Source organism: Balaenoptera ricei, chromosome 4 (assembly GCF_028023285.1).
Source record: "Balaenoptera ricei isolate mBalRic1 chromosome 4, mBalRic1.hap2, whole genome shotgun sequence".
Classification (NCBI taxonomy): domain Eukaryota; kingdom Metazoa; phylum Chordata; class Mammalia; order Artiodactyla; family Balaenopteridae; genus Balaenoptera; species Balaenoptera ricei.
In genome coordinates, this window is record NC_082642.1 from 57,462,663 (window position 1) to 57,489,103 (window position 26,441).

At 41.0% G+C, this 26,441-nt stretch overlaps 1 protein-coding gene and 1 long non-coding RNA gene across 2 annotated transcripts in view; both read left to right on the forward strand.

Moving 5' to 3' along the window:
* Positions 1–26,441, forward strand: part of NMD3 (NMD3 ribosome export adaptor) — a 138,056-nt gene that overhangs the window by 8,688 nt on the left and 102,927 nt on the right. The window lies entirely within an intron of this gene.
* Positions 1–26,441, forward strand: part of LOC132364624 (uncharacterized) — a 97,861-nt gene that overhangs the window by 8,297 nt on the left and 63,123 nt on the right. Inside the window, exon 2 of the long non-coding RNA XR_009502853.1 lies at positions 7,845–7,894. This is a non-coding gene — a long non-coding RNA (uncharacterized LOC132364624). The remainder of the gene's footprint in view (positions 1–7,844; positions 7,895–26,441) is intronic.

Here is a 26,441-nt window from a genome sequence, read left to right on the forward strand (position 1 = left end):
ATTAACTTAACCAAGTAAGTGAAAGACTTGTATACTAAAAACTGTAAAACATTGCACAGAGAAATGAAAGAAGACACAAATAAATGCAAAAAACATTGTGTGTTCATGGAATGAAAGATTTAATATTGTTAAGATTTCAGTACCACCCAAAGTGATCTACAGATTGAATGCAATCCCTATTAGAATCCTAACATTTTTTGTAGAAAAATACATCTTAAAATACATGTGGACTCTCATGGGACCCCAAATAACAAAAACCATCTTGAAAAAGAAGAAAAATGTTGTAGGTCTCACACTTCCTGATTTCAAAACTTATTACAAAGTTACAGTAATTAAAACACTGTGGAACTGGCATAAAGACAAACATATAGACCAATGGAATAGAATAGAGAGCCTAGAAATAACCCCTCATATATATGGTGAGACGATTTTCAACAAGGGTGCCAATACCATTCATGGTGAAAGGACTTTTTCAACAAATGGTGCTGGGAGAACTGGATATCCATTTCCAAAATAATGAAGTTGGACCCTCATTCAACATCATATATAAAAATTAACTCAAAACTGGGAATTCATTGGTGGTCCAGTGTTTAGGACTCTGTGCTTTCACTTCAAGGTCCCGAGTTCAGTCCCTGGTCAGGGAACTAAGATCCCACAAGCTGTGTGTCATGGTCAAAAATAAATAAATAAATAAATAAATAAATAAATAAACAAACTCAAAATGGATTGAAGACCTATACATAAAAGCTAAAACTATAAAAACTCAGATGAAAACAGAGGACAATCTTCATGACATCAGATTTGGCAATAATTTCTTTGATATGGTACCAACAGCATAAGTAACAAAAGAAAAAAAAAGAGAAATTGGACTTCATCAAAATTAAAAACTTATGTATGCTAAAGGACACTATCAATGGAGTAAAAAGGCAGTTCACAGAATGAGAAAAAATATTTGCAAATCATATATCTGATAAAGATTAATATCCAGAATATATAAAGAACTTCTAAAAGTCAACAACACACACACACACACACACACACATGCACACACACAACTCTAGTTCAAAAATGGGCAAAGGACTTGAAAAGACAATTCTCCAAAGAAGATATACAGATGACCAATAAGCACATGAAAAGATGTTCAACATCACTAATAATGAGGGAAATGCAGATCAAAACCACAATGAAATACCACTTCAGACCTATTAGAATTGTTATTATCAAAAAAACCAGAAGACGTGTTGACAAAAATGTGGAGAAATTGTATCCCTTGGGTGTTGCTGGTGGCAATGTAAAGTCATGCAGCTGCTGTGAAAAAAAATATGACAGTTCCTCAGAAAATTAAACATAAAATTACCATATGATCCAACAATTCCACTTCTGGGTATATATACAAAAGAATTGAAAGCAGGGATTTGAACAGATGCTTGTAAACTAATATTCATAGCAGCATTATTCACAATAGCCAAAAGATGGAAACAACCCCAGTGTCTATCAATGGATGAATAAATAAACAAGATGGAGCATATACGTACTATGGAATATTATTTAGCCTTAAAAAGGAGTGAAATTCTAATACATGCTGCAGCATGGATGAACCTTGAGGATATACTGTTAAGTGAAATACGCCAGACACAAATATACAAATATTGTAAGATTCCACTTAACATGAGGTACCTAGAATACTTAGATACATAGAGACAGAAGGTAGAACACAGGTTACCAGGGGATGAGGGGAAGGAAGAGTGGGGAGTTATTGTTTAATAGGTATAGAGTTTCAGCTTAGGATGATGAAAGTTCTCTAGATGGACAGTGACGATAGTCAATGTGAACATGCTTAATGCCACTGAACTGTCCACTTAAAAGTGGTTAAAAAGTTAAAACTTATGTGTATTTTACTACAATGAAAAACATTTTAAAAAGTAAAAAATAAAACAAAGAAATGCTAATTAACACTGCACTGAGATGCCATTTCTCACCTATCAGATTGACAAAAATCTAAAACTTTGACTATGTGAGGCTGTGAGGAAACAAGCCTTCTCATTGCTAGTGGCAAGGCAAAAAAATGTAGTATAACCACTATGGTGAGGAGTTTGGCAATGTCTAGAAAAATTACATGAGCATTTACCCTTTGATCCAACATCCACTCATTCCAGGAAAGTCTCCTGGAGACATACTTGCAAAAATATGAAATTGTTATGACATATAGCAATTTATGTTTATGTCATAACATAAAATTGTTATTACATAAAAATTATTTTAATAGGCATAAAGCTACTTATGGTGGCATTGTTTGCTATAGTAAAAACAAAACAAAACAAAAACAAAACTGGAAACAACCCAAATGTTCAGTGATAGGGAAATGGTCTAGTAAACTATGGGGCATCCAAGCAATGGAGAACCACGCAACTATAAAAAGGAATGAGGGAGGCCTCTATATATTGGTATGGAACTATCACTAGGCGATTGTTAAATGAGATAAAGCAAGATGCAGGACGGTGTTTATGTTGTGCTACGTTTTGTGTGAGAAACAGTGGGTAAATAAATCATAAACATATTTGTGATATTTTTCAAAAGGTAACAATGAAATGACACATCAAAAACTAATGAGAACGGTTTCCTAGGTTGGAAGAGAGGGTGCAAGATGAAGGGGCAAGGATAGAAGAAAAAGTTCTGTGGGTGCATTTTTGGCTTTGGAACCATATAAATGTTTATATGATTCAAAAATGGGAAAAAACAAATCCCTAAAATTGAACACAAATGGAAACAAATGAACTTAACCGTATATCAATTTGATGCCATAGCGGCATAGAGAAAATAATTCCTTATTTAAAAATATAGGATACCCTTAGTGGCATATAGTCTAAAGAAAAAAAGAACCACAAAGAAATTTTATATTGCATTCTTTTTGTAACACTAATAGTGACATGATGTAGGAAAAAAAACAAACAAGTAAATAGTTGTGTTAATGCCATTAGAAACTTAGATTTTCACAGCAAGAGAAAAGAGATACAAGTGTAAAATTTTAAAAGTTAAGTAAAAACAGGATAATGACTGCAACGGATTGAAACATCAAATATATATAAATCTGAATTCATGATGCTGCTTTAAAAACACACTGGTTACCATTGGAGGTTGCTAGATTACTAAGTCACTACTCTAAACATTGATGAATAAAGGGAAAAACATCAAGGATCCTACCTTTCCCATATAAATGAAATAATTAATGAGGAAAAGTCCTTTTTTATAGATGAATTTCAGCTAATGAATAAAGAAGCAGTGATAGAATAGCCCTCCACCATTTTGCAACCTCTAATGAAATAAAGGCTATCTAGCTACCAAAAATATTAGGTAAAATGTTGATAGGGAACATTAAAGTGGAGAAAATTGGCCAACACCACCAGAACCTGAAGACCTTTAGCAACAATAAAACTAGAACAGCTGGTAATGTGTGCCTTGTGGTAAAACGTAATTTGAAGCACACAACACCATTGGTGAAGTATTCTTGGATAAAAATCTAATCAGGCTTCTAGATCTAAGTCTACTTTATAGGAAATATAGGGGTTAGAGGAAGAATTAACAGTTAAAGCAGTGATAGGAGGAAAATCAATAGCCTAAAATAATATTATCAGTAAAAATTGAAGATCGAAAAATAAATGAACTAAAATTTCAGTTCCAAACCTAGCAAGAGAAGAGTAAAATAAACCAAAAGAAAACAGGGAGAAGAAAATAATAAAGATTAGAAAGCAGAAATTAATTATTACAATAGGAAAAATAAATAAATAAATCTTTGGGAAAAATAATCTAAATTGTTCTTTGAAAAAACAATTAAATAGACAAACCACCAACTAACCTAATCATGAAATGAAAAAAAAGGGAGAAAATATACAAAACAAGAAATGACAAGGGATATGTAAGCATTGAAAGAGAAGAAAATGTTAAACATTTAAGACACCACTCTGCACAACTTAATGCAAATACATTTGAAAACCTAGTTGAAACAAATAATTCCCTTGGAAAATAAAAATTTCCAAAATTGTCACTAAAGTTTAAACAAATCAATTTTCAGAGAAGAAATAGAGAACTACCTAAAATGCCCATCTATATAAGATTAGTTGAATAAATGATGGTATATCCAAACAATGGAATACTATGCAGCAAAGATCTCTATGTACTGATATGGAGTGTTTTCAAGGAATATTTTGTTAAATGAAAAAAAGCAAGGTATAAAAGATTATATTTAATGTAAACATATGAAAAGGAGAGAAAGACTACATATATATTTGCTTATAATTTTAAAAAATATAGGAAGGATAAAGCAGCAACTAACAAAAATGTTGAAAATGAAATGCAACTTCTTTGAGCTTAGTGCTTTATATAGTTTTCACTTTTGAACCATGTAACTGTTTTGCATATTAAATCAACAAAAATTTAAAAGGCAAGTCCTAATGTTGAACACAAACAGCCACAAATTAACCTAATTAATGAAACTATCAAATTGATACCATGGCCATTCAGAAAAAAGAATTAATTCAACTGACTTTTGAGCAGTGTACTCCCTAAATAAAATGTTTTTTAAGTACAAAAAGAATTACAGAGAAATACTGATCTTTTCTTAGGTTTGTTTTTTATAATGATATCAGTGAAGAAATTTTGAAAATATTTTGTATCTATTATAGGTTAGAGAAAATTGTTGGAAACCAGGTTTTTTCTCACTATGGCAGAACGGAGATACCAGTTGCCATAGGAGAAGGTTAGGAAGAATCATTTTTTTTTAATTTGATTTGATTTGCATTGGAGTTATCAATATTAACTCATGGTTTAATATTTTCTAGCTCTGAAATTTTTATTTTCTAGGCTCCTGAAAAGCCTAGAAGCAATAATATTTCAATAACATTGGGCATACCTAGTATGCGGATGTTGATTTCTAAATATTGTTCTCCACTGAAAGGAACTCAGGTTCTTTGGAGAAATGGCTGATTCCAATTCTGGGATACAGAAAGTACACAGTAAGTTGGAGACGTCTGGTGCACAAACGTGAGGAAGTGCTCACAATTAATGGGGACATGTCAGAGGATACAAGAGCTAGCTTAAAGTTGTTCCCACTGGCCAAGTTTGTGATAAGTTGACCATCAAAAAGAATAATGATGGTAATGGTTATATTATCTTGAGTTAGAAAAGAACCCATGATTCCAAAGTGACTCAGAAAACTAAAAATAGAACTACCATATGACCCAGCAATTCTACTTCTGGGTATATACCCAAAAAAACTAAAACACTAATTCGAAAAGATACATGCACTCCAATGTTCATAGCAGCATTATTTACGATTGTCAATATGTGGAAACAACCTCAGTGTCCATCAACAGATGAATGTATAAAGAAGATGTGGTACATATATATAATGGAATACTACTTAGCCATAAAAAAGAATGAAATAATGCCATTTGCAGGATTATTGAGCAATAGGATATTCACATGTTATCATGTATCACCCACAGTTACTTATTAATTACAATATAATACACACACACACACACACACACACACCTGGAATGTGTTGAGACTAGTACGCTGATCTTTATAAACCTTCAGTAGCCTGGAAATGGGAGGAGCTCTTTTATGAGTTTTTCAACAGTAATCGTCATTGGAAGAAGAGACTTCCGTTTGTCTTTGGGTATGTTGTTTTGGAATGCTCCTACCTCTAGAGACACAAAAATATTGTTACTGAGGGAGACTGAGGCTATCAGAGTGGAGATGTTCAGAAGCTAAACCAAGTGCTTTATTTTGTAACGTAAATCCGGTGTGTCTTGCCCCAAAGAGGTATTTTAGCAAAGCCAAGACCTTGCAGAATTGTGTCTTCCACAGGAGAAAGGATTCTTTTCCATATTTGGATTTAGACTGTGCTCTGTTTGGTTATTATCGCTGGAGTTGTGTATATGTTCTTCTTTGTGGAGTAATGACAGAGAGTCAGGAGCAGAACCTCTAAAGCTGCAGGAGAGATATGCACACCTCATCTTCCTCTGGGACTTTGAAGTGAGCTGGACTAGGTCCAGTTTAGCACAGAGTGGATTGTGGATACACCCACTGAGATTCCATAATCCAGATTGTGCTGATACTAGGTTTTATGTTGTAATTGTCCTGAGGGGTGAGAGGGGGTGGAGCTCAGGATAACCAAAGCCCTGAGGGTTAGGGTGGGAATTCTTTTGAAGGGAAACATAATTCCACTGGCAGTCATCCACCTAAATAATGGAGTGTGTACCCATTATTCATTGGCTGTCTGCCCTTCTTATAATAGGTCCACAATTATAAATTACTGGGGTGTAAAACTTCAGCATGGAAGAGGGGCAGGAACTAGAGAGGAAGGAGAACTTTTCCCCTGGTTTGGGTCCTTGTTGAGAGTTTGGTGTGAACCTTGAGACATCAAGATATTTGGGAGCCCAACTGGGAGGCAGTCAAGGCAGGGCCCACTGGGGGTGGCATCTCTGAGAGAAGCCACTTCTAAGAGCATCTGGAAGGACGTGACTGCCTGTGCTAAACTTCCCTGACAGCCTGTCTCAGCTGTGCTGAGGTGATTAAGGGAAGGACCTGCCCCAGCTAGGGGGACAGTGGTAAAGGGCAAAACACTACCTCTCCCCTGGAGCCAAAGGGGAGATAGCAGAGATGTTGCCAGTTAGCAAAGATACAAACATATTTTCCAAAGGGTAGAGGTCGTCAGGCATAAATTCTATGTGCCTGTTAATTAATGGAGTATGTACCCATTACTCATTGGTTGCCTCTCCCTTATAATAGGTCCACAATCTCCTATCAGTAATTCTGCAATCCCAATGATTTTGAAAAAATATTTTTTTCATAAGTTTGCAACTGTCTCATCTGGTGGCAAAACTTGACTGGAACTTATGTGAGATTATTTATACTCTTTATTTATCTCACTTGATTTCTGAATATTTATATGCTTTGCTACAGAAAAATTGATGTGTTTGTTAATAGGGTACTGCCTCGGAGTTCTCTGGGCATGCTCCATGGCAGGGGCCCCATAAATCTGAAAAATTAAAAATCTGAAAACTGCTGAATTCCAAAACCTGTCTGGCCACAAGGGATGAGGATTTAGACCTAGATATGGGATTTGTAGCTGTATTAACCTTCCTTTAAGCTGGAGATCTGCTTCAGGACCCTTAGGGAAGCAGGGCCTGTTTCTTTTGATCCTTGGATATAAACTCCACCCCACCCCGGCTCCTGCTCTAAGATAGGACCTGTGCCTAGTCTGCACAGGTTTAAAATATCTGCATGTGTTGCCAACAGTAAAAACTCAGGAGGTTACACATAAACGTCTAGATTTCTGGTGTCTATTGGGAAGTTGGAAAGCTAGCAGTATTGACTTTGCATTCTGACAGATCAGAAGTTTGCTGGGACTGAAAAGCAGCTCCTCTGTTTGCTGGGAAAATTGTCTATTTGCCACAGTTTCCACCACTCTCAACCATGATATGAGACTCAAATTAGTCACAACCTAGAAATCCATCTTCCTTTAAGTTGGTAGTTATTATTATTAATATATATGTATATTTTTGAGAGGGATGGACAGGGGTGGTGGGGCAAAGGCTTCTAGTCACCCTGCTCACATCATTTATTTGTATTATGCCTCCAGCTACTGAAGGCATTTCAGTTTTCCATCCCTACTGTACCCCAGAGTCAAAGCTTTTTCCTCAAAGTCCCTGGACTCCACCTGGGTTACCATCCTAGCTGTAGCTCTGACCCACCAATGACCTTAAGTTGACAGAGCCCACGGCGTTTTCCATAAGGGGCTTGCTCCCCCGGACTCACTCCTTGTCTGTTCCTTTCTCCAGGCCTGGGATATCTTCCCAAGAACTGGCTGTCTTCACTGAAGCCCTTTCCAGTAAGTGCATTTCTTTCCACCTGCCCGGTAGATGCCCTGTAGCTTTTCAGCCTGTGCCAGCTGGTGCCGTTCTCACTCTTTTACACTGTGGTCCTGGCCCTGGTGGCAAGGCGTGCTGCAGAGTGAGTGACCCTCTCCTGCATTTCTGGCTTTGATGAGGTGCTCTCATTCTGATCCTAAATGGTTTCCTGTTCTTTGTGTTTCCAACCCCCGCTTGGTCACTTTATTATTATTTCCCCTCCAGCCGGCACTTTTGTTAACCCCACTGCATATCTCAGCCAGAAGGACCCAAGGCCTTCACCCTGACACATGATGGAAAAAGAGCACTCAGCCAGGAGCCAGGAGCCAGGGGATCTGGCCTCTACTCCCAGCTACACCCTTGTTGGTAGAAAGTCCATGAACAAATCACTTTCCTCTCTGGCCCTTGGATTTCTCAATTGTAACATGAGGCAGTTTTGCTGTAGATGTACTCAATATCCTTTTAATCCTGCGTACGGGGCATCCCCCTCACAGTGGATAAAACATGCTTGATTTACTGGTGTGCGGCCCCCTTTTTTCCTGTTGGTCTTGGTTGGAGGAAGAAAACATTGGTCTTGATAGTAGAAAACATTCATCTCCTTATTTAGTGCCTGAGGAATCTCTCACATAATAGTATACTGTATGTACTCCAGAACTGGCCTCTCTCCTGGGTGCTGACATGGGGCCTGAGTAAAACCAGATCCACCGTCTGGGAGGGGCTGGGCCCCAGACCTTAAGATCAAGTCCTGGACATATATACACTACCAAATGTAAAATAGATAGCTAGTGGGAAGCAGCCGCATAGCACAGGGAGATCAGCTCCGTGCTTTGTGACCACCTAGAGGGGTGGGATAGGGAGGGTGGGAGGGAGGGAGACGCAAGAGGGAAGAGATATGGGAACATGTGTATGTGTATGTATAACTGATTCACTTTGTTATAAAGCAGAAACTAACACACCATTGTAAAGCAATTATACTCCAATAAAGATGTTAAAAAAAAAAAAAAAAAAGATCAAGTCCTGGGCAGGCAAGTGCTCTGGAGCAGTGGTCCCCCACCTTTTTGGTACCAGGGACCGGTTTCGTGGAAGACAATTTTTCCACGGATGGGGGTGGGTGGGGGGGGATGGTTTCGGGATGATTCAAGCGCATTACATTTATTGTGCACTTTATTTCTATTATTATTACATTGCAATATGTAATAAAATAATTATACAACTCACCATAATGCAAAATCAGTGGGAGCCCTGAGCTTGTTTTCACTTGCCACTCACTGATAGGGTTTTGATATGAGTCTGCAAGCAGTTGATTTATTATGGTCTCTGTGCAGTCAAACCTCTCTGCTAATGATAATCTGTATTTGCAGCCACTCCCCAGCGCTAGCATCACCGCCTCAGCTCCACCTCAGATCATCAGGCATTAGAGTCTCATAAGGAGCGCGCAACCTAGATCTCTCGCACCTGCAGTTCACAGTAGGGTTCGGGCTCCTATGAGAATCTAATGCCGCTGCTGATCTGACAGAGGCGGAGCTCAGGCAGTAATGTGAGCGATGGGGAGTGGATGTAAATACAGATGAAGCTTCAATCGCTCACCCACCGCTCACCTCCTGCTGTGTGGCCTGGTTCCTAACAGGCCACGGACTGGTGCTGGTCTGTGGCCTGAGGGTTGGGAACCCCTGCTCTGGAGAGCAACAGGTGGAAAGAGGTGTAATTTAATTTCATCATCACTTTACATTTCCTGCCAGGTAGTCGGCTCCTGTTCTTGAGGTCAGAGATAGGCCTCATTTCTCGTGGAGAAGGGCAAGAGCAAGGATCTCTGTTTGGATCACGGCTTAACCACTTACTGCTGTGTGACCTTGAGCCATTTACTTCACCTCTCCTAGTCTGAAAAAGAGGACAATTACAATGCCTTCTGCATAGGAATGTTAGGATTAAATGGGATAATGTATGTAAGGCTCTTAGCACAGAGCCTGGCACATATTAAGTATCCGAAAGGTGTTATATAGCTTAATCATTGTTAGCACACTTTATTTCCCAAGAGCCTCTAGGTCTATCAGGGAAAAATTGTATTCCATCTCAGGAGTATGCAAAAAAAAAAATCATTCTCAAAAATTAGCTTATGAAGAAGTCTCTCCCATTTAACTCTTGCCCTTTGCCCTACTGGTTCCCACTGACAACCTGAGTAGATACTTTTAGCCGTATTTAATCAGAGAACAATTAAAAGCCACTACCAGAGCTCCATTCAACCTAGAAAAATCAATTCCAAACTAAAAACCCACTGTTTTATTGTACCTTTGCATGTAGCTCATAATGTAAGCTACAGATATTCTTAAAGCTCTTCTTTCAATATAAGAACATTTAGTGATCATGACATTTCATTCCTTTAAAAGAATTTTTTTTCCTTGAACAATGAACAGGAATATTTTATGGAATTCAGTGAGGATTTTTCTGGATTTGTATTTATTTTCAGTTACACACGTAACACTTTAATACATTCTGGTAAAACAATTCAAACAATGCAAATGAAAAGAAAGTGTGAAAGTCCTTCTTCACACCATCCCCGTTAGAAGTGGCTTCCCTACCCCAGTGGTAGCAGTCTTTTCACCCCTATCTGAGGGGATTAACCCTGACTTGTCTGAGGAAACTGTAATGGCCTCCCCTGAGGCAATTGCTAAACAAGGCAATGCTGGTTCTCCTTATAACCCACCCCCACTACCCCTCTCTGCTTCTAGACCTATAAGTAGACTCAAGTCCCAGCAGCCCTAAAAGTGAGATACAAAGTGTAACCCATGAGGAGGTGTGCTATACTCCAAAAGAACTAAGTTAAGTTTTATAATTTGTACAGAAAGAAATCTGGAGAATATGTGTGGGAATGGATATTAAGGTGTGGGTTAGTGGTAGAAGGAACATAAAGTTGGATCGGGCCAAATGTGTTGATACGGTCTCTCTAAGCAGAAATTCTGCATTTAATATTGCAGCTTGAAGTGTTAGGAAGAGCTCTAGCAGTTTGCTTGCTTTGTTGGCTGAAACATGGATCAAAAAGTGGCCCATGATGACCAAATTAGAAATGGTAGACATGCCTTGGTTTAATGTAAAGGGAGGGATTCAAAGGCTTATGGAGTTTGGAATATTAGACTGGATTTGTCATTTAAGACCTACTTACCCACACTGGAGGGTCCAGAAGATATACCAGTCATCACTACTGCGAGAAATAAATTTGAGAGAGGAGCCCCAGCATTCTTAAAGAGTTCTGTGACTGGTCTTCTCTGTACACCAGACCTTACAGTGCGGACTGTAGTCACTGAATTGGGAAACCTAAGGGCAGTAGGATCTGTGGATGGCAAGGGCCAAATTGCTACATTCAACTCTCCCTGTGGACAGAACTTTGAGCATTGCACTAAGTTGTTCACTTTGCTTGGAAGGAGATATGGCCTGACATGTGATTATATACTGGTTCATGGCTGTGGCCAGTGGTTTTCCTGGATAGTCAGGGGCTTGGAAAGAACATGATTAGAAATTTGGTGACAAGGAAATCTAGGGAAGAGGGATATAGATAGATGTCTCTGAATAGACAAAAACATGAAGATATTTGAGTCCCGTATGAATGCTCACCAAAGGGTGACCTAAGCAGAGGAGGATATTAATGATTAAGTAGATAGGATGACCCTTTCTATGGAAACCAGTCAGCCTCTTTCCCAGCCACCCCTGTCATCTCAACGGGCTTATGAGCAAAGTGGCCGTGGTGGCAGGGATGAAAGTTATACATGGGCTCAGCAACATGAACTTCAACTCAACAAGGCTGACCTGGCTATGGCCACTGCTGAGTGCCCAATCTGCCAGCAACAGAGACCAGCAGTGAGTCCTAGATATGGCACTGTTCCCCAGGGTGCTGATCCGTTCTCTGGATACAGATTTGCTTTCTTGGCACACAATGCTTCTGTCAGAACTACCATCTTACTTACAGAATACCATATTTACCATCATGGTAGTCTACACAGCATTGTTTCTGATCAAGGAACTCACCTCACAGCAAAAGAAGTGTGGCAATGTCCCCGTGCTCATGGAATTCACTGGCCTTACCTGTTCCCCACTATCCTGAAGCAGCTGGCTTGATTGAATGGTGGGATGGCCTTTTGAAGACTTGGTTACAGCATCCACTAGATGGCAATACGTTGCAGGACTGGGCCGAGTTTCTCCAGAAGGCTGTGAATGCTCTGAATCAGTGTCCAACATATGTCGCTATGTCTCCTAAAGCTAAGATTCATGAGTCAAGGGGCTTCCCTGGTGGCGCAGTGGTTGAGAGTCCGCCTGCCAATGCAGGCAACAGGGGTTCGGGCCCTCGTCCGGGAGGTTCCCACATGCCGCGGAGCAACTGGGCCCGTGCACCACAACTACTGAGCCTGTGCTCTAGAGCCCGCGAGCCACAACTGCTGAGCCCACGTGCCACAACTACTGAAGCCTGCACACCTGGAGCCCGTGCTCTGTAACAAGAGAGGCCACCGTGGTGAGAAGCCCGCGCACCACGGCGGGGAGTGGCCCCCGCTCACCGCAACTAGAGAGGGGCCGCGTGCAGCAACAAAGACCCAATGCAGACAAATAAATAAATTAATTAAAAAAAAAAAAAAGATTCATGTGTCAAGGGGTGGAAATGGGAGCGGCTCTACTCACTATTATCCCTAGTGACCTGCTAGCAAAATTTTTGCTTCTTGTTCCCATGACCTAATGCTCTATTGGCTTAGAGAGCTTAGGCCAAAGAGAAAAATGCTTCCGCCAGGAGACACAATAATGATTCCATTGAACTGTAAGTTAAAATTGCTGTCTGGCCACTTTGGACTCCTCATGCCTCTGACTCAGCAGGCAAAGTAGTGAGTTACTGTGCTGGCTGGGACAATTGATCCTGACTACCAAGAGGAAACTGTACTTCTACTCCACGACAGAGATATGGAAGAGTATGTCTGGAATGCAGGAGATCCCTTAAGAAGGCTCTTAGTATTAACCATTCCTTGAGATTAAGGTCAGTAGAAGACAACAACAACCCAATCCAGGCAGGACTACTAATGGCCCAGATCCTTCGGGAATGAAGGTTTGTATCACTTCAGTGTGTAAAGAACCACAACCAGCTGAGGTGTTTACTGAAGGCAAAGGGAATATAGTATGGGTAGTGGAGGAAGGTAGTTATAAATACCAGCTATGACCATGTGACCAGTTACAGATATGGGGACTGTAACTGTCACGAGTATTCCTCCTTATTTTGTTATGAATATGTGTGTGTGTGTCTGTGTGTATTTTAAAACAAATATCATTGTTTTCTTCCCTCTCTTATTCCCTAATTGTGTAACATAAGATGTATTGACTTTATATCATAGTATTTAAGTTATAGGATATCAAGGAGAAGAGTAAACATCACTCAAGGACATTATATTACCTCTTCTGGGTAAGGGATTAGTACGTTTCTGGTTATACACAGAACAGTTGTATCATGTTAGGTGGAATTATGATCTTGTTAATGTGTTTTTTGGAGATTAAGTATAGTTTAAGAAGGTGCATATGAGTGCCAAGTTGACAAGGAGTGGACTTGTGATGATTAATTTTGTGTGTCAACAATACGTAAGGGGACTTCCCTAGTGGCTCAGTGGTTAAGAATCCACCTGCCAGTGCAGGGGGCACAAGTTTGAGCCCTGGTCCGGGACGATCCCACATGCTGCGGAGCAATGAAGCTCATGCACCACAACTACTGAGCCTGCGCTCTAGAGCCCGCGAGCCACAACTACTAAGCCCACGTGCCACAACTACTGAAGCCCACGCACCTAGAGCCCACGCCCCCGCAACCAGAGAAGCCACTGCAATGAGAAGCCTGTGCATTGCAATGAAGAGCAGCCCCCGCTCGCCACAACTAGAGAAAGCCTGTGCGCAGCAACGAAGACCCAACGCAGCCAAATATAAATAAATAAGTAAATTAATTAATTAAAAAACACACAAAACAATACATAGGGTGCCCAGATATTTGGTTAAACGTTATTTCTGGATGAGATTAACATCTGAAACAGTGAACTGAGTAAGGCAGATTGCTCTTCCCAATGTGAGTGAGCTTCATCCAATCCACTGAAGGCCTGTATAGAATAAAAAGCTGAGTACGAAAGAATTCTTTCTCTCTGCCTGACTATTTTCAAGCTGGAACATCAGTCTTCTTCTGCCTTTGAACTCTTGGACTTTGAACTTATGCCATCAGGTCTCTGGGGTTTTAGGCCTTTGGACTTGGACTGGAACTTACACTGTAGGCGCTCTCGAGTCTACAGCTTGCCAACTGCAGATGTTGGACTTCTCAGCCTCCATGATTGCGTGAGCCAATTCCTTAAAATAAATCTCTCTCTCGCCATGTGTAGATGATATAGATACAGATACAGATATAGATGTATAGAGGTATGTATCTATTTATGTATTTACAGAATATATATTTATTGATTGTGTTTCTCTGGAGAACCCAGCCTATATACTAGATAACCAATGCACTCCTTCTTTCATAAAATACTTGGTCAGGGAGAGCTTTCCTGTCATACATTTACAACAGCCTCATTCTTTGTAACTGCTGCATGATATCCCTAGTTCTATGGTATTTTTAACCATTTCCTTTTTAATGGGTACTTAAGTTCTTTCGGTGCTCTATTCTCAGAATAACTGCTCACAGCATCATAGCAGAGTGGGTTGCTTCCATGATAGACTGAACTTTGCTGAGTCAGCCCTGGCCACAAGGTGGAACACACATGAGAGGAAAATGGAAGTATCTTCCACAGAGAGTTTTTTTTTTTTTTTTAAAGAAATTCACGTTCTTTTATTTATTTATTTATTTATTTATTTATGACTGTGTTGAGTCTTCATTTCTGTGCGAGAGCTTTCTCTAGTTGCGGCAAGTGGGGACCACTCTTCATCGCGGTGCGCGGGCCTCTCACCATCGCGGCCTCTCTTGTTGTGGAGCACAGGCTCCAGACGCGCAGGCTCAGTAATTGTGGCTCACGGGCCCAGTTGCTCCATGGCATGTGGGATCTTCCCAGACCAGGGCTCGAACCCGTGTCCCCTGCATTGGCAGGCAGATTCTCAACCACTGCACCACCAGGGAAGCCCCACAGAGAGTTTTTGTTCATCCTGTACCTTAGGAAAATAGCTCCCATCCTTGTGGCTTTGTGACCTTGTTTTGCCAATGTCAAAGGACATTATTAAAAAAGCAAAATAAAACAAAAAAGCTTTCTACTTGTTACCATCATAATTTCTTTAAAAAAGCTATTCTAACATAAAAGCACAAAGGCAACCTTAGAATAATGGATGGTCAAATTGGATAAATTCAATCTTATTCAAAATTCACTGTACTGTCATTTTTCTCTCTTTGTGTCAGCAGGTGAAAACTCTCTCACTCGCCTGTTTCACTTTCCATCTGCATTAGAAGGAACTACCTCAATATTTTTCTGACTTCTAAATTAACAAAGAATTGGGAAGAAAGCTAAAGTGAGAACTTCTTGCTCTCTTTTTTTTTTTTAACTTTTTATTTTATATTGGAGTATAGCCGATTAACAATGTTGTGATAATTTCAGGTGCACAGCAAAGGGACTCAGCCATACATATACATGTATCCATTCTCCCCCAAACTCCCCTCCCATCCAGGCTGCCACATAACATTGAGCGGAGGTTCCTGTGCTATACAGTAGTTCCTTGTTGGTTATTCATTTTAAATACAGCAGTGTGTACACGTTGATCCCAAACTCCCTAACTATCCCTTCCCCCCATCCTCCCCCACCTGCCCCCCAGTAACCATAAGTTCGGAGAACTTCTTGCTTTCTAAGAGGGAGATCACAGTCTAGTAAATGAGGGTTAAAGATGTTTCCTTGGACTCAGGCCTAGGAAGTGATTCTAGGATGAGTTGGAAAGAATTCAAACCTTGGTTCTTGAGACCTTAACCGAAAGGAGGCCTGGCATGAAAAGATGAGCATGATGTGTGTGTGGGGTTGTGTGAAGAGATTGCAAACCCATTGGAGATGAATGGTGGTGCAGTCCACAATGGAAATCAAAGAGCTGTCGTAAAACAATTAAAGGTACTAGAATGACCTATTTAGAGAATAACATCTGAATCTATTAAATCATCTCTATTCTGCTTTCTTTAACACATTTCCCTTCTCTGGCATGGAAAAACTGTGAGGAGAGACTTTCCTGGTGGTCCAGTGGTTAAGACTCCACACTCCCAATGCAGGGGGCCCAGGTTCAATCCCTGGTCAGGGAACTAGAGTCCACATGCTGCAACTAAAAGATCCTGCATGCTTCAACTAAGACTCAGCGCAGCCAAATAAATAAATAAATAAAGTGTATTTTGAAAAAAAACTGAGGAAAAAAAATTATATATTTTTTATAGCTTATGTGAAGTGAAAAAATTGGTTGTTTTTTGAAATAAAATAGCCAGTTTTATTGGTTGTAGCAACTGTTCTGTTTTAAACATAAGGAGAGGAAGGGGAAGAAATGCTAGCCCTGCAGATGGACAGGTACTTTCTGTGGTTAGAAAAGTCCCTGGAGCATTTAAAGCCTGGAGCATCAGTTCAGCCAGAGCTGTGGTTTTCCCCACTCTAATCACACCCGAGGTATCGGGATGCAGGGTGAGACCCCAGCTGAACATCTGTGATTTTCAGTCAATTCTGCCACCCTCAGAACCAGCTGTTCTGTCTCACTGATCCTTCATTCACTCCTCTAAAAAAATTGGGGTAATAAGATTGCCTTATGTGACAAGAGAACACAGTAAAATCCCTCTGAAAGTTATGAAGTGTTATACAAACAAATTATAATATTTACAAAACCCAGAAAGCAGGGGGTGGGACGAGGAGTGGGCCAAAGCTAGGTCATATGATGACTTTGTGCAAATTAGAAAAAGATGCGCCTTTGGTGGACACAGCCCAGTGCCAGGACACACAGCTGGCTTAGTGGAACTTGGGCTGGATTTCAGCCCTAACTTATACCCTCAGTGGCATGCCAATGTGCAGTGAACTGTTTGCAGAACTTCATGTGGCAGACCCAGAGGTCAGGGCCATTTGTTCTGGGCCTCAAGTTCAAGGGAGTCTCAAATTGTGACTTCCATTCAGTAGAATTATGTGCAAGGGATTAAGATAAAGCTGCACCACAAATGATGATTTGATTTGATTTTTATTTTTGGCTGTGTTGGGTCTTTGCTGCTGTGTGTGGGCTTTCTCTAGTTGTGGCGAGCGGGGGTTACTCTTCATTGTGGTGTGCGGGCTTCTCATTGCTGTGGCTTCTCTTGTTGTGGAGCACGGGCTCTAGGTGCACGGGCTTCGGTAGTTGTGGCACATGGGCTCAGTAGTTGCAGCATGCAGGCCCTAGAGCATGCAGGCTTCAGTAGTTGTGGCACGTGGGCTCAGTAGTTGCAGTGCGCGGGCTCTAGGGTGCACGGGCTTCAGTAGTTGTGGCATGTGGGCTCAGTAGTTGTGGCTTGCGGGCTCTAGAGCACAGGCTCAGTAGTTGTGGCGCCCTGGCTTAGTTGCTCCGCCCAGGGATCGAACCCATGTCCCCTGCATTGGCAGGTGGATTCTTAACCACTGCACTACCAGGGAAGTCCCCAAATGATGATTTTAAATGATATCCATCTAACTAAATCCAAGGGGTGAGTGGTCTCACATTTTAAAGCTGCTTGGGCCTCCCCGAGATTTTGTAAAGCCTAATTATTTAGTAAACTTAAAAAAATAAGGTGATATTCAGCTTCAGTAATGCTCATTGGTTAAGTAGCTGCCTCAGCAATTTTTAGACATAGGACGAATGAAATAATTGCATATAGACACACATCTAATATGTGGTGTTCACCCTTGGACATCGTCTCATTTTGCCATATTTGAAACCAGCCTCAATACTGGACTCAGCACTTTGTTTCATCTGGCCCCTACCCTCCTCACTTCTGGCTCATTTTGCCCCAGTCATGCTGCCCTTGTTTCCTTCTGTTAAACATCCTACCTCTGGACATTTCCATTTGCTGTCCCCTTTGCCTAGAATGCTTTTCTCCCAGATTTCTGCATGGCTCAGTTCTTTCTAACATTCACCTTTCTCTTGAAAGATGACGTCAGAGATACACCTGAAATAATTATGCTGCTTCTAAGCTGCACTTTTATTTTATTTTTTAAAAACATTTTTTTTAAAAACCTTTTAAAAAAACCTTTTATTTTTTAAAAACCTCTCTGAACCTGAGATGCATTTAACAACTGCTAGCATCTTATGATTGTGATTAACGAAGCAGCAGGCATGACTGCTGCAGTTGTCATTGCTTGTGTGCAAAATCAGATGTTATTCCTGGTGGACCTACTGGCCACCTGCCTCACCTTGACAATTCAGTCAACAGATCTGGGACACCAGATACTGGAACTTGCATATCCAGGAAAGAACACTCAAGTGATAGTTTAAAGATCCAGATCTACTTCAGGATGATTCTTTTCTTTTTTTTTTTTAAGACTTTATTTTTTTATTTTTTATTTTTTTAAACACTTTTATTATTTATTTATTTATTTATTTATTTATTGGCTGTGTTGGGTCTTCGTTTCTGTGCAAGGGCTTTCTCTAGTTGTGGCAAGCGGGGGCCACTCTCTTCATCGCGGTGCGCGGGTCTCTCACTATCGCGGCCTCTCTTGTTGCGGAGCACAGGCTCCAGTCGCGCAGGCTCAGTAGTTGTGGCTCACGGGCCTAGTCGCTCCGCGGCATGTGGGATCTTCCCAGACCAGGGCTCGAACCCGTGTGCCCTGCATTGGCAGGCAGACTCTCAACCACTGCACCACCAGGGAAGCCCAAATCTGTTTTTAAAAATTATGTACCATAGGGACTTCCCTGGTGGCACAGTGGTTAAGAATCCGCCTGCCAATGCAGAGGACATGGGTTCGATCCCTGGGCTGGGAAGATCCTACATGCCGCGGAGCAACTAAGCCCGTGCACCACAACTACTGAGCCTGCGCTCTAGAGCCCGCACGTCACAACTACTGAGCCCATGTGCTACAACTACTGAAGCCCGCATGCCTAGAGCCTGTGCTCCGCAACAAGAGAAGCCACCACGATGAGAAGCCCGTGCACTGCAACGAAGAGTAGCCCCTCCTGGCCACAACTAGAGAAAGCCTATGTGCAGCAATGAAGACCCAACCCAGCCAAAAACAAATAAATTTATTTTAAAAAAATTTATGTACCAGAGATATTTACACATATGAATGATATGTATCTTCCTCAAGAAGACTTTATCAAGGATATGAGAGCAGAATTGAGATTTTTATCTTCAAATCATTTGCTTTCCAAAGTCTAAGAGGATTTATTGTTCTGTTCATCTGAAACTGAAAAAAAAAAGGTAAAACAATAAATAATAAATCTAAGTGACAGCTGACAGTAAATTGATTCTAGGATCTGAAACTTGTATTCCTCTGAAAATGCATCTTTTGAGGATTCAAACTTTCTCACTGTTGCTGCCAGTTACACTGTCACTGATCACAGTTACTTCAAATAGCTAACCTTTCTCAAGTGGAGCCAGTAGCTTAGCTTGTAAAGTATATGCTTCCAAAATATGAATTTTACTCTATTTTGCTTATATTAAGCTCAGTAGCTAACCTCTCTGTGTTCATTTAAACAAAATATTTCAGAAGCTCATATGACTTTTACATCTTCATTTTACTGGAGGGTCTAAATTTGCTTCTGAAAAGTTAGCAAAATAGTGCTCAGCAAACCTATCTTCCTTAAAACTCAACATTCAGTTTGGATATTCTGTTTTATGTTTTTGTTGCTTCTAACCTCCCAGGCAGCAATTTTACATCTCACAGTCTTGATGTTGTTTAAAAAAATAATGTTGGAGATGGAGTAGAAAAGATCTCCTAGTTCTTACTCATTCTCCTAGTTTTTGAACCAGTTTTTTTTTTTAACCCCTGACTCTTTATAGGCATATATCATGTGTACAATACGCATGTCTAATATTAATGAAAATAGAAATCTGGATTTCATTCTCATTTTGTCTGTTTGGCTCCCTCTTTGCCTTCTTTCCACTTGCCCTGCCCCTCCCCCGTCACATCATTATGCTCCATCCGTGCCATCGTTTCCTCACAGTGGGAACACTCCTCTCCTAACAACTTGGCCCCACTCTCTTGGCCACAGAGATACACTCAGGACCAATCAGAATCCCTCTGCAGGCGTTTAGAACCTATCTACCTATCTATCTATTTATTTATTTGGCCATACCAAGCAGCTTGCGGGATTAGTTCCCCAACCAGGGATTGAACCCAGGCCCCCTGCAGTGGAAGCATGGAGTCCTAACCACTGGACCACCAAGGAATTCCCAGCATTTAGAATTCAGACTAAGAAATTCTAGGCTTATTCTGCTGGGTTTTGGAACAAAGGAGATGGAAACTCAGAAGATGTCAGTGGATATTTCCACCTTGTGAACCAGGATGTAGGCCAAGACAGTGTGTAGTAAGAGAGGAGGAAAAAGTAGAGGCAGAGATTAAAGCTGAATTGAAAGCTGGGGTAGGAAGACTTCTTGGCCTGGTTGCATCCTACTCTCAGGTGATCAGCTCTTCTTCCTTAGGATAAATTAAATTCCTTTGTTTCAGCTAATTTGAGGTGGTTTCTATTACTTTTAAGAAAAATGTTAAACAATATGGTGTTTTCTGCATGAAATTTTGGGGAATTCTCTTTTTAAGTTATTTATTATTTTTTAAATAAATAAATATTTATTTGTTTATTTGGTTGTGCTGGGTCTTAGTTGCGGCAGGCAGGCTGCTTAGTTGTGGCATGCAAACTCTTAGTTGCGGCATGCATCTTACTTTTTCAGTTATTTTTGTTAGTTTTGTAATAGCCAGGAAAGGACTTTCCTCAGAGAACTTTTCTTCCTGTTTTTTTCTACCTCAGACGTACATTTTTAGTATCTTAACTTCCCTTTATTTTTTTTCTTGCTAAAGTCAATATTACATGTTTATCTGTGAGGGGAGTGCAAGGGTTTGTAGCAGAATCTGAAAAGGCTGGTCAGGGCCACATACCTCTTCTAAGTTAAATTCCCTTCCAGGACAAAACTCCTCAAAGAGGAGAAACATCTGGGAATAAAATCTAAATTTAGCAGGACACAGATAGAAAAGGCCAAAGAAAAAGAACATCCAGATTAATATTGGGGTTGGGGCAGGAGAGAACTGTCAGGAGATTTCAAAATGTAACCTGACATGTTCTTGAATGCTTTGAAAAAACATCAATGCAAGAGAACTCAGAAGTATAAAAGTTAGCTATAAACTTATCAAAGTTTAGATAGAAAGTTAAGCTTAAAAAGTTATCCAAAAAAAAAAAAAAAAAAAAAGTTATCCAGAACAACATCTTCTTTCTAAAAGCTTAGGAGCTTTCTAAATTACTTTGACATAAAAATTAAGCAACAGAAAAGATGGAAATCAAATTCCATCAAAATTAAGAAAAAAGAGAATAATACTCCTACAGATGATGAAATCATGTCCAAAAGACATTCCCATAAAGCAGAGTAAAAATTATAATCTAATATTTCAAAACAAGCTAGTAGACACAAAGAAAACAACATAACAAATGAAAGAACAAATAAATCAGAATTTATCTGAGGTGACAGAACTCAGAAAATAATTAAAACAAAATTATTAAGAAATGGAAACTAAAATAAAAGCAAAACTAGAATGAATACAAGATAATGCCTCAATGGAACATAAAAAGAAGGGAAATTTTAAAAACTACAATGGAAGAACAGAGAGATGAAAAGGATTAAAGGAACAATAAGACAGGCAGAGAAGATCATATATATGTATATATCATATGTATATATGTATATATATATATGGAATATCTGCAGAAAACCCTGACAAAGAAAAAAAAAATCCCTGAAATCTGTAATATAAGAAACAAATAAAATGTGAATTGAAATGAAATATTGAGAGGGCACTTGGCTTATCTGATAATATTGACCTAGAATGACCATCACTGAGATATAGTCTAGTGAAATTACTGGACTTTAAAGGAAAGGAAATAAAAATCCTTTAGGCACTGAGAGAAAAAGCCCAAGTCACTTAGGGAAGAAAGTAATATTGTCTTTAAACTTTTGAACATCAACACTTTATGCTTGAAGAAAATTTAGTAACATATTTATAATATTCAAAGAAAGAAAATACAAGGCAAGGATTTTATATCTAAACAAGCTGTCATCAACATGTAAGAACTCAGGGAATAGTATTTGTTATGAATCTACTGGAGAAGGGGATTGAACAAGCAAAATACTTAAGAGACAGGACAAAATGACTGAAGATGAGCATATAATTTCTATGTATAACTAAGACTAAATGAGAGATATAAAGAAGAGTCTGTAGTATGTAGTAGCTGAGTGCTCTGGCAATGTAGGTACAGCACAACTGCAAAAAATTGGGGTGAGAATGGGGAGAGCATATGCAAAAGAATTTGTAACTCTTTCCAATAATCACATCGGTGGTATTGTTATTGGCTCCTACTGACTAAAGATGGAAGAATTTGAGTATGGGGACTTCCCTGGTGGCACAGTGGTTAAGAATCTGCCTGCCAATGCAGGGGACATGGGTTCGAGCCCTGGTCAGGGAAGATCCCACATGCAGTGGAGCAACTAAGCCCATGCGCTGCAACTACTGAGCCCGTGTGCTGCAACTACTGAAGCCCACATACCTAGAGCCTATGCTCCACAACAACAGCAGCCCCCGCTCGCCACAACTAGAGAAAGCCTGCGTGCAGCAATGAAGACCCAATGCAGCCAAAAATAAATAAATAAAAATTAAAGAGGAGGGGACTTCCCTGGTGGCATAGTGGTTAAGAATCCGTCTGCCAATGCAGGGAACACGGGTTCGAGCCCTGGTCCGGGAAGATCCCACATGCCGCAGAGCAAATAAGCCCGTGCGCCACAACTACTGAGCCTGTGCTCTAGAGCCCGTGAGCCACAACTACTGAGCCCATGTGCCACAACTACTGAAGCCTGTGCACCTGGAGCCCGTGCTCTGCAACAAGAGAAGCCACCGCAATGAGAAGCCTGCATGCTGCAACGAAGAGTGGCCCCCGCTCGCCACAACTACAGAAAGCCCGCGTGCAGCAACGAAGACCCAACGCAGCCAAAAATAAATTTAAAAAAAAAAAGAGGAGGAGCTTCAAGATGGTGGAGGAGTAAGACTTGGAGATCACCTTCCTCCCCACAAACACATCAGAAATACATCTACATGTGGAACAACTCCTACAGAACTCCTACTGAACACTGGCAGAAGACCTCAGACCTCCCAAAAGGCAAGAAATTCCCCACGTACTTGGGTAGGGCAAAAGAAAAAATAAATAACAGAGACAAAAGAATAGGGACAGTACCTGCACCAGTGAGAGGGAGCTGTGAAGGAGGAAAGGTTTCCACACACTAGGAAGCCCCTTTGCAGGTGGAGACTGCGGGTGGCGGAGGGGGGAAGCTTCGGAGCCATGGAGGAGAGTGCAGCAACAGGGGTGCGGGGGGCAAAGCGGAGAGATTCCCCCACAGAGGATTGATGCCAACCAGCACTCACTAGCCCTAGAGGCTTGTCTGCTTACCAGCCGGGACGGGTGGGGGCTGGGAGCTGAGGCTCGGGCTTCGGAGTTTGGATCCCAGGGAGAGGACGGGGGTTGGCTGCGTGAACACAGCCTGAAGGGGCTAGTGCACCACAGCTAGCTGGGAGGGAGTCCGGGAAAAAGCCTGGAGCTGCCGAAGAGGCAAGAGACTTTTTCTTGCCTCTTTGTTTCCTGGTGTGCGAGGAGAGGGGATTAAGAGCGCCGCTTCAAGGATCTCCAGAGATGGGCGTGAGCCGCGGCTATCAGCGCGGACTCAAGAGATGGGCATGAGATGCTAAGGCTGCTGCTGCAGCCACCAAGAAGCCTGTGTGCAAGCACAGGTCACTATCCACACTTCCCCTCCTGGGAGCCTGTGCAACCCACCACTGCCAGGGTCCCGTGATCCAGGGACAACTTCCCCAGGAGAACACAGGGCACGCCTCAGGCTGGTGCAACTTCATGCTGGGCTCTGCTGCCGCAGGCTCGCCCCCCATCCGTAGCCCTCCCTCCCCCCAGCCTGAGTGAGCCAGAGCCCCCGAATCAACTGCTACTTTAACCCCGTCCTGTCTGAGTGAAGAACAGATGCCCTCTGGAGATGTACATGCAGAGGCGGGGCCAGATCCAAAGCTGAACCCCAGGAGCTGTGTGAACAAAGAAGAGAAAGGGAAATTTTTCCCAGCAGCCTCAGGAGCAGCGGATTAAATCTCCACAGTCAACTTGATGTACCCTGCAACTGTGGAATACCTGAATAGACAACGAATCATCTCAAATTGAGGAGGTGCACTTTGGGAGCAACGATATATATATATATTTTTCCCTTTTCCTCTTTTTGTGAGTGTGTATGTGTATGCTTCTGTGTGTGATTTTGTCTGTATAGCTTTGCTTTTACCATTTGTCCTAGGGTTCTGTCTGTCCTTTTTTTTTTTTCTTTTCTTTTTCTTTTTTTAGTATAGTTTTTAGCGCTTGTTATCATTGGTGGATTTGTTTTTTGGTTTGCTTTCTCTCTTCTTTTTTTTTAATTAATAAATTTTTAAAAATAATTATTTTTTATTTCAATAACTTTTAAATTTTATTTTATTTTATCTTCTTCTTTCTTTCTTTCTCTTTTTTTTCTCCCTTTTATTCTGAGCCATGTGGATGACAGGTTCTTGGTGCTCCAGCCAGGCGTCAGGGCTGTGCCTCTGCAGTGGGAGAGCCAAGCTCAGGACATTGGTCCACAAGAGACCTCCCAGCTGCATGTGATATCAAATGGCAAAAATCTCCCAGAGGGGGCTTCCCTGGTGGCGCAGTGGTTGAGAGTCTGCCTGCCAATGCAGGGGACACGGGTTCGTGCCCCGGTCTGGGAAGATCCCACATGCCGCGGAGCAACTAAGCCCGTGAGCCACAGTTACTGAGCCTGTGCGTCTGGAGCCTGTGCTCCGCAACAAGAGAGGCCGCGATAGTGAGGGGGCCCGCGCATCGCGATGAAGAGTGGCCCCCGCTTGCCACAACTAGAGAAAGCCCTCGCACAGAAACGAAGACCCAACAGAGCCATAAAAAAAAAAAAAAAAAAAAAAAATCTCCCAGAGGTCTCCATCTCAAGGCCAAGACCCAGCTCCACTCAACGACGAGCAAGCTACAGTGCTGGACACCCTATGCCAAACAACTAGCAAGACAGGAACACAACCCCACCCATTAGCAGGGAGGCTGCCTAAAATCATAATAAGGCCACAGACACCGCAAAACACACCACCAGACGTGGACCTGCCCACCAGAAAGACAAGATCCAGCCTTATCCACCAGAACACAGGCACTAGTCCCCTCCACCACGAAGCCTACACAACCCACTGAACCAAGCTTAGCCACTGGGGGCAGACACCAAAAAAAAGGGAACTATTAACCTGCAGCCTGCGAAAAGGAGACCCCAAACACAGTAAGCTAAGCAAAATGAGAAGACAGAGAAACACACAGCAGATGAAGCAGCAAGGTAAAAACCCACCAGACCTAACAAATAAAGAGGAAATAGGCAGTCTACCTGAAAAAGAATTCAGAATAATGATAGTAAAGATGATCCAAAATCTTGGAAATAGAATGGAGAAAATACAAGAAACGTTTAACAAGGACCTAGAAGAACTAAAGAGCAAACAAACAATGATGAACAACACAATAAATGAAATTAAAAATTCTCTAGAAAGGATCAATAGCAGAATAACTGAGGCAGAAGGACGGATAAGTGACCTGGAAGATAAAATAGTGGAAATAACTACTGCAGAGCAGAATAAAGAAAAAAGAATGAAAAGAATTTAGGACAGTATAAGATACCTCTGGGACAACATTAAATGCAACAACATTCGAATTATAGGGGTCCCAGAAGAAGAAGAGAAAAAGAAAGGGACTGAGAAAATACTTGAAGAGATTATAGTTGAAAACTTCCCTAATATGGGAAAGGAAATAGTTAATCAAGTCCAGGAAGCACAGAAAGTCCCATACAGGATAAATCCAGGGAGAAACACGCCAAGACACATATTAAACAAACTATCAAAAAGTAAATACAAAGAAAAAATATTAAAAGCACCAAGGGAAAAACAACAAATAGCACACAAGGGAATCCCCATAAGGTTAACAGCTGATCTTTCAGCAGAAACTCTGCAAGCCAGAAGGGAGTGACAGGACATGTTTAAAGTGATGAAACGGAAAAACCTACAACCAAGATTACTGTACCCAGCAAGGATCTCATTCAGATTTGATGGAGAAATTAAAACCTTTACAGACAAGCAAAAGCTAAGAGAATTCAGCACCGCCAAACCAGCTTTACAACAAATGCTAAAGGAACTTCTCTAGGCAGGAAACACAAGAGAAGGAAAAGACCTACAATAACAAACTCAAAACAATTAAGAAAATGGTAATAGGACATACATATCAATAATTACCTTAAATGTAAACGGATTAAATGCTGCAACCAAAAGACATAGA